The sequence below is a fragment of the Aedes aegypti genome, unplaced genomic scaffold (genome assembly GCF_002204515.2).
Source record: "Aedes aegypti strain LVP_AGWG unplaced genomic scaffold, AaegL5.0 Primary Assembly AGWG_AaegL5_hic_scaff_1995_PBJ_arrow, whole genome shotgun sequence".
Classification (NCBI taxonomy): domain Eukaryota; kingdom Metazoa; phylum Arthropoda; class Insecta; order Diptera; family Culicidae; genus Aedes; species Aedes aegypti.
This window is the reverse complement of record NW_018735483.1, coordinates 1-13,975: the sequence shown is the minus strand read 5'-3', so window position 1 is coordinate 13,975 and position 13,975 is coordinate 1.

The following is a 13,975-nucleotide window of genomic DNA, read 5'->3' as shown; positions in this document are numbered from 1 at the left end:
TAATTTAGCTTGGAACAAATATTTAGCTGAGTAATTATTTACTTGTTTTAAAATTTGCTTATCATACAGAATCCCTTGGAACCATTCCAAATATGTGGACTCATAATCTTTTGCAGGCTTAAATCTTTAGGTATTGTCGGAGTTTAAAAAAAACTGGTAAATTTAATCTCAAATGAATCTAACGTTGAGAAGTTTCGAATGTAAGATTCTTTATAAAAATCAAGTTTATAGGATTCATCCTTGTTAAAAAATACAACAACATTTTTTAATTCGGTGACTTTCTTTCTATAATCGGAAATTAAGCCCAGCCACAAAAATTATTGTCAAAAAAGGATTAATTTTCACACATAACTTTTTCTGAATCTAAAAATTCTTCCAGGAACCCTGAAAATAAGTTTTAACCCAACTCATGGGAGGTTGAGAATTCTTGGCAGGACTTATAAAAAAAGGCAAGCTTTAGAAACGTAAGAACAAGATTTGTCATAAATTCTGGACACGATTTTTACGAATAACATAGGCTTCTAACAGAATCTTCAACCAAGATTCACGGCCCAAGATTACATCGTAAATTTACATATGTAAGTTTTAAATTCCTGGCTAAGGTTAGTATGAATTCTTCGACAATGCCCATTCTCGGAAGATTTACGGTAGGATTCTAAAAGAATATCAGGCAAGATTTCTCAAGAAATCTTAGGCACGATTCTTGTGAAATCCTGGACAGGAATTCTGACCAAGATTTTCCGTAAAAATTCCTCATTCCGGGTCATGAGCCCTCCACAAATCTTATGCAGGATTCCGAATCATAGGGATCGCGATCCTATTCTTGTCACTTTAGATCACTCAGCAATGCGGTTTTTTGGAAAGCTACAGCCTCTTATTTGGCGCTTCAGCTTCTTATTGCTAAGTTTCAGACAATTCGACCGAGAAAAACTTCGCATGCCAAAGTGAACCATGGAAGTGCCCAAGTGATTCTGCACTCTACTTGGTGAAATTCTGGCAGGATTCTGAGTAAATTCCTTTAAAGTCCTGGACATTAGTTTCCAAGCGTTCAAAATTTCTTGGGTAAACTCTTCAAAATATCATGTACAAGTGTTTTGCATGATTCCATAGAAGAAATTTGCTTCATTTACTGATTTTTCTCAGATTTCATGCGAATATTTGTGCATTTGGAAACCTGGTCCGCCACACAATATTTTTTCTGCGATTTGGCCCGCGCTTCAAAAAGGTTGGGCAGGCCTGATTTAAAGTGACCATTCATAGTATGTTCAACAAATTCATAAAAAACACATGTTATGATACAAATGTGTTATTACAAGCATTAAACGTGCTTACCAGTTGGTAATCCATCCTCGACTGAACAGTTACAATCTCAGCGTCAACACATATAAGCAGGAATATAAATAACTCCGATGGCACGCGAATGCAGAGCTAACTGAAAAAAAAAATCACTCGAGCCTGCGGAATGAATCGGACAGCTTGGGGCATCCGCAAAGCACTCTCCGGCTAGTCGCGGAAAGTTTTTCAGGACAAATTGAGATGCTTGGAAAAATGTTTCATCGCGTAGAAACTCCATCAAATATTTTGCTAGAATTTCTTCAACAATTCTGCAAAAATAAACAATCTATCGAAAATTCGACATAATCTGAATTATGCCATAAAATATTAGTAGGAATTTGATCGAATCGTAATGGTATGATGATAAAAGGTTACATTTATTTTTCAAGCTTTCTGCTGACGAAATGAACCTTTTTAATTTTCAATGTCTTCGACTGCCGTATGTGACTTTTGACTCTTGTACAGCACAGCATTTCCTTTAAGGCAAGGCTGTTCGTTTCCGTTAAATAACAAGGCTGTTCGTTTTCAGCCATGGGAAATTTCTTGTTTTTGTAAGTTTAAAATATGTACAAATTATTCATTTTACCAGTGCTAATACGAAATTTAAAAAGACCAAAATTTAATTGAAATGAGTTTCTTTTCTTCTGAGACATCTCTACAGAAATATTCACAAGATTTTTGTAAGAAAACAAAAAATAACTTCTGTAAATAACAGGAGATAATCGGTTAAATAGACATTCTGTACGAAATAACCTGGGAAATTTAATGGAGAAACAAATCAGAAGCCAATTTCTTTGAATCATCCTGAACAATCTAAACATCTATTTTCTCAAAGAAGTTTAGTAATAAAAATGATAGAAGAATCTTCAACTGGGGTATATAAGGAACCAATCTTTTCTGGAGAAAATCCTCAATGTAATTCTAGTGGAAATTTCCGAGTTTGTATTTCTAACCGTTTTAAGAGAAATCTTCCTTAGCCAAGTTCCCGGTTTTAAAGTTGGCGGCTATATCATAAGCAAAGCCGAGTGCTTGTGTAAGTGTCTGGTTCGATTCCTCGGTGCGGTCGCTTTTTCGTAAATGGAAATTTCCTTGCCTTCCCTGGGCATAAAGTATAATCGTATCTATTACACGACATACGAATACGAAAATGGCACCTTTGGCAAAGAAAGCTCTCAGTTAATGATTGTGGAAGTGTTCATAAGGACACTAAGCTGATAAGTATGGTCTGTTCCAGTAATTCCAAGAAGAAGTAGAAGAAGAATAAACCTTTAGAGGAATTATTGCAAAAAAAAATCCAAACATCGTTTAAGAAATTGCTTCGTAATCCTAGGTTTATGGCTTTTCATAATTTAATAGAGTCCTGGGAAGCGTCCATCTAATATTTTTAGAATCACTTTGGAAGTACCAATGAATCGACATACCAGGAAGATCATACCGTCGCGTGATTTGTTTTGATACGCCGTAAACTGTTCTTCAAAACCCTTTGTTTTCTTTTCATTTTTTTTCCAAAAACAAATCATTCCGGTGGTCATCCCAGGGTTATTTCGGTGACCAGTAAAGATTTGAGTGATTCTATACTCATTATTTTATAGATGAGTACATGCTTGACAATTCAGAAATATTAGAGCCATGGAGTGCATAGTTCACATTACTTGATGGATTGCGAAATTACAGGTCGTCTTAAATTTGACGTCCTATAAAAGTATGTCTCTGGAGGTACTTTTTCCAGATGTAGCACGTTCCCGGTGACCACAGTGACCCAAATCCGGAATACTCGTGTGGTTTCTGATAATAGGCATGCGTACTTTCATTTGAGTTCAACAGAACTGAAATTCAACGAGCCTAAGGGGCTAATTTGGAAGATACACTAAATTTTATGTCTGACGATTATTTTGTCCATGAGGTACCGTCTAATGTGGCGTTCGGCGAAATCAGCAGATTTTTTAATTTAAAAAAGTACGATCTGTACCCCACAAAGCTGGTATTTAGATAGAGCGAAAAGAGACGCATGATTACTTAATTTGTGAAGAGAATAATTTACAAAGCCAACATTTAAACCGATTAACGACTGAGATTTCTGTTTTGGTCTACTTATGATGCATGAGTCTCAACATTAAAAAAAAAACTACTGAATGATAATAAAAGAAGAAAAAAAAACATAGATAGAGATGTATGCAAAACCAAATCTTCAAGCCTTCAGCGAGCGAAAATTGAAACGAATATTACAAACAAGGAAAAGAACACAGTTTGAAGATTGATTATTGAAGAAGCAAATCTAAGAAAGTAAATAGCGTAACATATCAAAAATCCATTTTTCCTCTAAACAGCATAATAAAATCGACAATTCAATAACCCGTTTCTGAACAGAGTAAGAATTTTAACAAACAAATAATAAGCCAAGAGCCAAAAATAACCTAGCAGATAAATAACATTCATCCTCCCACGATATTGCTCTCTTTATTCTCTATCTCTCTCAAAAATCGCATTTCTACCTTACTAGCGGTCACTGACTGTGTTTAATTCTATTTACTATTCTTCTATTAAGAGACACACAACGCATACTGTTACAGCCATTTCTCTCTCTCTCTTTCCTATCTATCGTACTATAATGTTCTACACATACAATTTGTCCAGACAGTTAAAAAAAAAGAAGCAATCCAATGTAGACAGCTCATTACCTCTGAAAAGACTACATCTCAGAAACGTATTTTTTTCGTGCATTGCATATATTCACAAACCAACCCAAAACACATACATCTACATATGCATACACTTCAACGTTCATTCTGAATGGGCAGTGAGCAATATGTCCAGGTCATCCGATGAAAGAGGGAAGCGCTCTACCAACAACAGTTATTGTTAATGTTTAAAGGAAGATAACAAAACTCGATAATACCTACATCCTAGCAGAAGAGAGAAAGAAACGACTTAGATATAAATATGTGTAATTATTAAGGAGACCAACAAAATTGTATAAACATGTGGTTTTTAGTTAAATCTAACTCTATGGTTTTCTTTATTTCCCTTTCGTTTCCCCGTGTCTGTTTTCGCTTTGCTTTGGTTTTTGGTGATTTTCTCCGATTATTTGTTCGTTGATGTGATTCTCTTATTGTTATTTTTATTCACAAAAAGAAAATCTTTGTTCGTCGTTTCTATTATCAATCCTTCAGAAGTACCTACAGAATAAATCATTTCAAGATTGATTGTGATTGACATTGTCAAGGAGCCAAACTCTTATCGTAAGAATTACGGGAATTTTTAGAACTACAGTATAAACTCCATTTCTACCAGAATCCAACCTACATAAAGGTATCCTTAACATCATAGTAGGAAAAAAGCACTAATTTTCAAAAATATTTTTAACCGAAGTGTTATATATCAAGAAACAGGAAAGTTTTCGCGATGTGAGTATTTTTTTGTCATAAAAAATATTCTACCAACGTAAATTCTTGGTGTCGGCTATCTCAGTCTTAATCAGCGAACGTTTTAATTTATTTTGCCCGACGTTTCGGCCATTTGTTTGTGGCCTTTTTCAAGGGAAAAATGGTCTATGGACAAAAACGATAGACCATTTTTCCCTTGAAAAAGGCCACAACAAATGCCAAAAACGTCGGGCAAATAAATTAAAACGTTCGCTGATTAAGACTGAGATAGCCCGACAACCAAGAATTTACGTTTTCAACTTCCAGTCGCAACCCCCAATATATTCTACCAACTCTTTTAAGGGGCAGGATCCGTCATTGATTTCCAGAATTTTCAAAAGCAGTTTTTTTCGTTCAAAATCAAGAAAAATAACAGGAAAATGTGTTCACTGTATTCGATATCCAACCGAAACACAGTGAACACATTTTCTTCGAATAATGTTTAGTTTTGAACAGAAAAACTGCTTTTTGAAGTTTCGATAATGACGATGATTACGATGACGGAGCGTTGATCGTAATGTATTCATTGAGCAAATCTCATAGAGAAACAAAACAATAGATTGAAAGTCCTTGTATCTTTCAATTCCGCGCTTAAGGGACACGGGAGACCGTGTTATTTTCCCTATCTTTCGTCTCACTCTGTACAATTATCATCAAAACTTTGTGGAAGCAAATCTCGAGTTTTAGTTGGAACCGATGAAGCTGAAAATGTATCGAGTTGTGCACTACGTATATAGAATCATAGTGATACATTTTTCGTATCAATATATGGAGTGATTCTTGAGATTTGCTTCTTGAAATGGATAGGGTGATTATGATGACGTCCCGTGCGGCCTTAATGCTTAATCTTTGACAAACACGCGTTTTTCGACTACCACTTGTAGCCTTCTTCAGTGTCAGTTACTTGTTATCCACTGGATGCGAGTAAGTGACACTGATGAAGAAGGCTTCAAGTGGTAGTCGAAATGCGCGTATCTGTCAATGATAAGCAATTAAGGGCGGAACTGAAAAGGTACAAGATACTCAAATATACTTTTTCATTATTCTATGAGTTGGGCTGTTAAGCTGTTGGAAGGCATCCTTAACTTAACTTAAAATGCGAGCTGGTTATTTCCAGCCTGTACTCTCAGTCGCCATTCAGATGTCCATCGTAGTGTTTCCTTCCGCCTTTCTATCTATACTCTGTCCGATACAAAACATTTGAGAATTTGTATGGAGCATTGTCTTCGGCCAAGACATCACCTCATATATAACCACGCAAGTACATGGAAAGTCCCTAAAGAATGTTCCGGTCCGCATTCTACTGATGACGCTTGATTTACTGGGCCTGAAACCAACCCTCAAGATTTCCGGAAGATCAAACTGAGTAGTTCAGCTTACTCATGTAAGTACGACTTATCAGCCCTAAATCAGCATCGGTATACATAAACGCACTATAATAGCATCACTAATACAGACACACCCAACAACAGCACCTCCACCTCTAGAAAACTTTTTTTATTGCATCAGTGATGCTTCTAAGTCTGGTTGTACAGGTATGCCAAGCATAATAGTAGTTTTTGCAATTACTCATCGTAATAGGCTGTTTTTGGCACGCTGAAGCTACGCACAAGTTGGGACCTTACAAATTAGCATTTTTCGTTTCTACATGTATACCTTTATTGAACAATAACATCTAAAGAAAACGTTTCGGATGTATGCAATTATGTTTACAGCAAGACTAACTCTGTGTTCAAGTGGGCGGTTAACCTTACCATGGGCAAAATTACCCCCGCGTTGTACGAGGCAGTGATGTTGTTCCTAAAAAATCTTTCGAAATATACTCTGGGCTTATTCTACGAGTGGAGTGGTAGTAGAAGAAAGTAGTCTCCTGCTTCTCCTTATTGGAATGGCCGTAGTCGGACAGACAAATAAAACACGTGTGTGTTCTATGAACTATAACGGGAAAGTGAAAATTTATTCTAGAATCTTAAGGCTAAGTAGCCCGTCATTCGTTTGGCAACAATGATGACTTATCAGCTTGCCATTTCAAAGTTATAAAACTCAGTCTTTATAGTTTATATTCACTTGAAAAAGTATCCACTGTACGTGCTTACATGCATAAAGTATACTGATACTTTTTCAGCTGTGTCAGTGCAAAACCAATTTGATTTCTTTGATTCGAAATCGTGTGATGAATTAGGCAACAATCATCAACGACGCGTACAAATTTCCAATGACGGCCTACTTCGCCTTAACGCTAACCGCAACATGCGCGTAGCCCATAGCAACATGCTTTAATTCAAATATTCATAAAAGATACTAAAAAATCATCTCCTACACTCCTCCTCGACGGAAAACTCCTGCAGCTTCACGAAAACTCCTCAGTTTTACGGACTGTTAAAGGCTTCGTCATCATATCCGCAACCATCACGAATGTCGATTTCACAATTCTGCAGCAAACCTCGAATAAAGTTGAATTTCGTTTCGATGTGCCTCAAACGGCGACCAATGGTCAGTGATTCGATTGTTTGATCACCCCCTTGGTTGTCCTCGAATACCACCACTGGTGAGGTCACGTTAACGTCGAAATCAGCTCAATATTCGGCGAACCCAACGAAACTCTTGGAGGATTGGTGCTTACTGAGTGTGAACCAAGTTTTCTTCTTCGAACTCCAGCTAATCGAACTACCAGCGAAACGGAACTAGTGTCGCCGGCCCATCAGCCGTTGACGTAGACCTTCACTACTGATCAATCAACTCCCAGGACCAACTCGTCGTGCAGTGTGTGCTTCAGGTATCGCAGTACACGTTTTGCTTCCAGCCAGTCAGCTTGTGTCGGGCAGCTAGTCTTCCTTCCCAGAATGGACACTGCGGCTGCAATATCCGGACGCGTTTTCACGGCCCACTTTCAATAAACCACCAATCAAGTTGGCGAATTGATTAATATTGGCAATTCGTTCGGCATCTGTCTCCTCCTTTGATTGTGTGTGGCCGGTGCTGGAGAGGAAACTTCGATGGTTTTGGCATCCGTCATTTCGAAACGCTCCACCAATATTTGGATGTATATCGACTGATCAAAGCTTACGCCTTCACTGGATCGGCTCACCTCGATGCCCAGGAAATTCTTGATGTCTCCCAACGACGTTACTTCGGAATGCTGGTTTAGCTTCTCGAATGATCCGCTCATTACTCTCTCTTCTTCTTCTTCTCTTCACATGCAACGACCAGGTTGTCGACGTACACCACCAAGTAGGTGCACTTTTTCCCGGTTCGACGAACGTATAGACACGAGTCGTTTTTTCAATTGCTCGAAACCAATCTCTTCAGGACCGTATCGAAACGTTTTGATTCCAAACTCGGGCGAATTGCTTCAGGTCATATTTTTTCGAAACATGCACACTTTGCCCTCGTCCTTTGTAGACCTGGTGGCCTACGCATGTACACAGTTTCCATAAGAACCCGTGCAGGTAGGCTGTCCTTCACGTCGGCGTGTTTGACGATCATCTTCTTTCTGGCTAGCGACCAACAGCAGAACACAAAAGGTGACCTGCTTGACCACCGGGGCGAACACCTCGTCGAAATTGGTTCCGTACTTCTGTGTGAACCCCCTGTTGCCACCAGTCGAGCCTTATAGCACACACGTTGCCACGTTCGTCCAAGCTTGCGCTTAATATCCACTTGGATCAGATACCTTCCGCTCGGCGGCAAGGTCAGTCAACTCTCACGTGCGGTTTGCCCGAAGCGATTGCAGCTCCTCCTCAATTGTAATTCCACAGTGCACTTTCGGGACCTTTGAGTGCTTCCCGTACGTTCTTGGTTCGAGTCGGTAAATTGTGTACCAAGCTGCTAGTTTCACGATACCGAACAGGAGGTAATGCGCCCCGATTATACGCTACTGGAGTGACTGGCTCATCAAACTTCTCGTCGATAGACTCTTCACCTGACTCATATTCCAGCACACGAATCGGCATCCTCATCATCAGCTTGAAGCACCGATTACGTATTACGCGGTAAATCGATCTCGATAACATCGGTTGGCTGATCGATTGCTTGAGTGGCTTCTCTCCATCTAAAAAACGTGCATCTCGGCTGCGAAACGCAAACGGCATCACTACTCCATCGTTGCCCTTGGCAACACGTGCTTTCGGTTTTGGAACTGCTGGCGTCGGTTTCGGCCCAGCGAAGGGCAATTGTTCTTCATGTGCCTGGTTGCCTTGCAATGGTTGGCATGACTTGATTTCGACGCGTTAAATGGACTCACCACGCCGGATTTCTCGCTTCGCTTGAGGGCTTCATCAAGTTGCCTTTTTCACCATGTCCATCGTCAATTCGTCTTCGGGGCGGCTCTCTCCAGTGCGGTCGTCAGAGCTTAATATGACGTCGGCAGGCTTCGCAAAATGAGCACAACCGTCAGAGTGGCTCCCCAATTCCAGCCGGTGTTCGCCAATCGTTGGAACAATCCTCCATCTCGTGCAAATGGCGTTCCATGTCGTCGCCGTCCGAGTAGGTGAGGTTGCAAATCTGCTTCAAGATGGACACTTTCGATGTAAGGAAGGTTTTTTTGGTGATGGTCCCTGAGCGCTCTCCAGATTTGCTTGCAGCACTTACGGATCAGTGACTGCTGCGTGATTTTCGACGAACAGCGAAATCGTCCCTTCGCGTCTTGGCGTCTCCGTTTGTCCACGTCTTGGTGACTGGTTCTGGCGCGTCTGTGTCATCTGATGACGTCGTCATCTCCTACATTCCTAGCCGACTTAAACATTGTTTCCCTCGACAGGGTCAACCTACGGACAGCTTTTTGATGTTGAGGTAACTCTAGAGTTTAGGTTTGAGTAGCTCTGAGCAAATTCCGTTGGAAAATGAATCGTTATTTTCAATAGGCATAACAACCAGTTTTTTTTTTGGTTTATTCTATGAGTGGTGTGAGGTTAGAAGTTCTAACTTAGAGCTGTCGGTCTCACATAGCGAGATTGACAATACTCGACACGAGTGAAGTGACTAGCCTTGTAAATAAAATGGAGAGTCACTTCCACTCGACTCTATTGTCACCTCGCTATGTGAGACCGACAGTTTCTCACCTCACGCCACTCGTAGAATAGACCCAGTTATGTTTGAATCAATATGTCATTCGTTAACTCGTAGTGAAAATGGGGTTAAAGTTTTTGGCGAAATGTTCAAAAAGATGTTAGAGAGTGCTTCGTGAAGCCCAAGCAGGACAGTTCGGTTTTGGCGTCGTCTGATAAATTTGGCTCACGGTTTTCGCGCATGTTTTCGTCGCCGGAGATTTTTTTTTTTCCTGTTTTCAAGCGTCTTGCTGGGTAGTGCTTCGTGAAGCCCAAGCAGGACAGTTCAGTTTTTGCGTCGTCCGATAAATTTGGCTCACGGTTTCGCGCATGTTTTCGTCGCCGGAGATTTTTTTTTCCTGTTTTCAAGCGTCCTTGCTGGGTAGTGCTTCGTGAAGCCCAAGCAGGACAGTTCGGTTTTGCGTCGTTCCGATAAATTTGGCTCACGGTTTCGCGCGTTTTCGTCGCCGGAGATTTTTTTTTTCCTGTTTTCAAGCGTCTTGCTGGGTAGTGCTTCGGTGAAGCCAAGCAGGACAGTTCAGTTTTGCGTTCGTCCGATAAATTTGGCTCACGGTTTCGCGCAATGTTTTCGTCGCCGGAGATTTTTTTTTCCTGTTTTCAAGCGTCTTGCTGGGTAGTGCTTCGTGAGCCCAAGCAGGACAGTTCGGTTTTGCGTCGTCCGATAAATTTGGCTCACGGTTTCGCGCGTTTTCGTCGCCGGAGATTTTTTTTTCCTGTTTTCAAGCGTCTTGCTGGGTAGTGCTTCGTGAAGCCCAAGCAGGACAGTTCGGTTTTGCGTTCGTCCGATAGATTTAGCTCACGGTTTCGCGCGTGTTTTCGGCTCCTAAGATTTTTTTTTCTGTTTTGGAGCGTCTTGGCTGGGTAGGTATTTGGAAGGCACAAGCAAGACGGTTTTGTTTTCGGGACGCCAAGAAAGTTTTGCTGTCAGTATCAGTTTTGTGTTCAGTCGAGGATGGATTACCAACTGGTGAGTTCGTTTCATTCTTGTGATAACACATATTTTCTTGAAAGCGTAACTTTTAAGTAATTTTAAAAACAAGCTTTGTATGGGTTTCGTCACTATAAGTGTCGGTATTATGTTTTTTCTTATACAATTTCAATATACATATATTTGTCTCTTTTATACGTTATTAAAAATTATCTTTTGAATTGTTCGACATTGTGAATGTTGACGTATTTTTTAAAACTTGTACCATATCGAGACAAAATGCACAGTATTACTCATATGTAATTTTCAAACAAAACTATGTATAGTTCGTCACTACAAGTGTCGGCATTATTCCTGTTCATATAATTTAAAATATATACATGTAATTTTCAGTTTTCGTCATTAATAAAAACATCTTTTGAATAGAGTAGTGTTTGATCCTTCGACCTTGACATTTGCTCCTGCTGGGGCGGGTGATGAGGGCAGGATCAAACATTGTCGCGCGTCGGTAGTGAAGCGGTGAAAAAGTGATCGGTTCGTTAGTAGTGTTTGATCCTTCCACCTTGACGCTGGCTCCTGCGGGAGCGGGTGATGAGGGCAGGATCAAATATGTCGCGCGTCGGTAGTGAAGCGGTGAAAAAGTGATCGGTTCGTAAGTAGTGTTTGATCCTTTCGAATGACTTGACGCTTGCTCCTGCGGGGGCGGGGCATGGGGGGCAGATCAAACTTGTCGCGCGTCGTTCGCTCAGAGAAATGAAAAAGCGCCGCGGATCGCTAGTAGTGTTTGATCTATTGATCGCGTCGCTTGCTCTTGCGTGGGCGAGTGACGAACACTTGTTCGGCGTTTAATGCGATTATCGAATTATTTCGCGAATCCGGTTAGGCGTGATTATATCATGGCTCGCATCACCAAACATTGGTGACTCCCAGATCTTTACCTTATCCCACTAACCCAATATCCTCTCCATGACAACCGTGGAGATGCAGAGGTGATCTCGGTCTCTAGTAACAACGGTAGTCACACTAACATTCCTTCCCTTCCCCGATGACCGTAAGGACGTGGCCGGCGCCGTTATTGACTTTTAAATTTGAGCTCTCGATTTGTGCACATTGAAGAATGGTAAGCTAATCCCAAGCCCCATTCATTAATTCCCTGTGCAACTTCGATTGTTCTGGTCAATCACGGAGTAGCAACTACGGATTGTACGGTCATCTATGCTTATGCTTATGCTTATGCTTAAATGTTCAAAAAGATGTTAGAAGCGCGCTTTCACATATCAAACATATATTGAAGCTTTGAGGATTGGCAGGTAACGAAGCGCTAAGGAAGTTGACAGTGAAGACATCTTGGCTATTTGGGGGCCCAGATAGCCGTAGCGGTAAACGCGCAGCTATTCAGCGAGACCAAGCTGAGGGTCGTGGGTTCGTATCCCACCGGTCGAGGAACTTTTCGGGTTGAAAATTTTCTCGACTTCCCAGGGCATAGAGTATCTTCGTACCTGCCACACGATATACACATGCAAAAATGGTCATTGGCATAGTGAGCTCTCAGTTAACTACCACAGTTAAGTGCTCATAAGAACACTAAGCTGAGAAGCAGGCTCTGTCCCAGTGAGGACGTAACGCCAGAAAGAAGAAGAAGACATCTTGGCTATGCAAATTCAAATACGTTTCCGAGTAGAAAGATTTTGGCGCTTTGGGACAAATTATCTTTCCAAGCCATTGAGGGACTACAACGGTGATTACATTGCGGAACACGTTTTTGTCTCAAGCACCAAAATACCACTATTCACTCAATTAAGGGCTGCTGAATCCATCGCCGTTAAAATATTATAGCAAATCTAGTTTTTTAGATATTTGTGCTTGTTCTGCGCGGCGTGTGAGTCGAGACGAGTCGCTCTCATCGCGAGTGACGTGAGACGACTAATGTTAATCAAATGAGAGCGCGTCGACAATTGTCACCTCATTCGACTCGTGTCACCTCACACGCCGCGCAGAATAAGCACGATTGGCTATTGAAAAAATGCAAAAATTGATTATTGCAGCAAACTTGCATGCAAGTTTTCCAGCTTGTAAGTCAATTGATTTGCTTAATTTGCCGCAGAATGTAAACTTCATGTATATAACATTACTTATCATTAAAGTTTATAATATTTTCGATGCGGAAAAGTTTGTTTCTGATGATTAAAAAAAGTATTGTATTTTGCCATATAAAAGAAACGAAAAATTTTGTATAGAGACTGCAAACATGTTGAAAAAATCGATTTAATTTAAAATGTATCATGCAATTTCAACCAAATCATATCTAAAATGAAAAGTCCCATTTTGCATGCTTGGTGGATTAGATCACAAAAAAATTTGATAAATCATACTTTTAATTTTATGTAAACATCATTAAAATCAGAGTTTTATACAACTTTGGCAACATGTAGATAGAAATTGTGACGTGCTAGAACATTTCTGAAAGCGGTATCAGAAAAAAGAAACGGATTGCAGAAGTATTTATCAGCCGAGATTTCCCGCATCAATCAAGATCAAATGACCCTCAACTAACTCTACAAAAACCAGTACGCTGTAGGCGCTGCATTTCTATGGCCTTTGACCCTTGCTGAAGTACATGAAGCAATTTTCAGGAAGCTGATGTATGCTCAGCTGGCGTTTTGACCAGCCTACCTTGAGTATGCCCAAGGTTGTGTCTTGTTGGCATCTGCAACCGGCAGCAGAGATTATCATCTCATTTCTTAGCATGACAGCTTTTCTGAGTCTGCAACGCTTTCCGTTTTGATATCGAAGGCCTCTTGGTTGCGGGACTTGGCTTGTGTGTAATTATTGGATAAGTCAATCGGGAGCACGACAGAGACTTCCTGACTCAAAAACCTCAGGGTCGGCATGCTCAACAGTATAAATCGCGGTCAGAAAATTATAGGACTTAAATTAGTAAACCACAGCCCTTTTTACTAAAATGTATGGGCTGGCTAGCTTAACTACCGCTTTCATAAACCAATCTAATCTAACCTTACGCGGAGCCCCTTTCTGTATCTACCACACCTTTCCTATTCAGGATCTCTGTAGATCCTGACGGGTGTAGCTCACTGACGCAGATCTCTACGTCGAACTGCAAACGCTGCAATTGCGTGGTCCCTTCGGATGGCTTTTTTACAAGGGAAAATCTGTAACAACAGTGATCTCATTTCTGCTGTCAACCTCTACATATTGTCCCATAA